Source organism: Elephantulus edwardii, unplaced genomic scaffold (genome assembly GCF_000299155.1).
Source record: "Elephantulus edwardii isolate Elephantulus edwardi_28Jun2011 unplaced genomic scaffold, EleEdw1.0 scaffold00010, whole genome shotgun sequence".
NCBI classification, from domain to species: Eukaryota; Metazoa; Chordata; class Mammalia; order Macroscelidea; family Macroscelididae; genus Elephantulus; species Elephantulus edwardii.
In genome coordinates this window covers 2,609,984-2,610,471 of record NW_006399760.1, presented here as the reverse complement: position 1 = coordinate 2,610,471, position 488 = coordinate 2,609,984, and positions in this window count along the sequence as shown.

Sequence of the window (488 nt, the reverse complement as noted above, 5' to 3'; positions counted from 1 at the left end):
TTGGGATGGGCTGCCCTCGGCCCCTGGCTCGGGGTGAGCCATCACGGCCCTCTGCCCAGGGCAGGCTGTCCTCGGCCTCCAGCTTGGGGCGAGCCGTTGCGGCCCTCTGCCCGGGGTGGGCTGCCCTCGCCCCCCCTGCCCAGGACGAGCCATTGTGGCCCTCTGCCTGGGGCGGGCTGCCCTCGGCTCCCTGCCCAGGACGAGCCGTCGCGGCCCTCTGCCCGGGGTGGGCTGCCCTCTGCCTGGGGCGAGCCATCGTGGCCCTCTGCCCGGGGTGGGCTGCCCTCGGCCCTCTGCCCGGGGTGAGCCGTCGTGGCCTTCTGCCCGGGGCAGGCTGTGCTTGGCCCCTGGCTCGGGGTGAGCCGTCGCAGCCCTCAGGGTGAGCTCCTCAGTCCCCAGATTGTGCCATCTGACCCCTGGGTGGGGAAGGAGAAGAAAAAAAAAGAATGCCTAGGGTATCCAGAGAATGTTACCTAGGCCACCTTCTG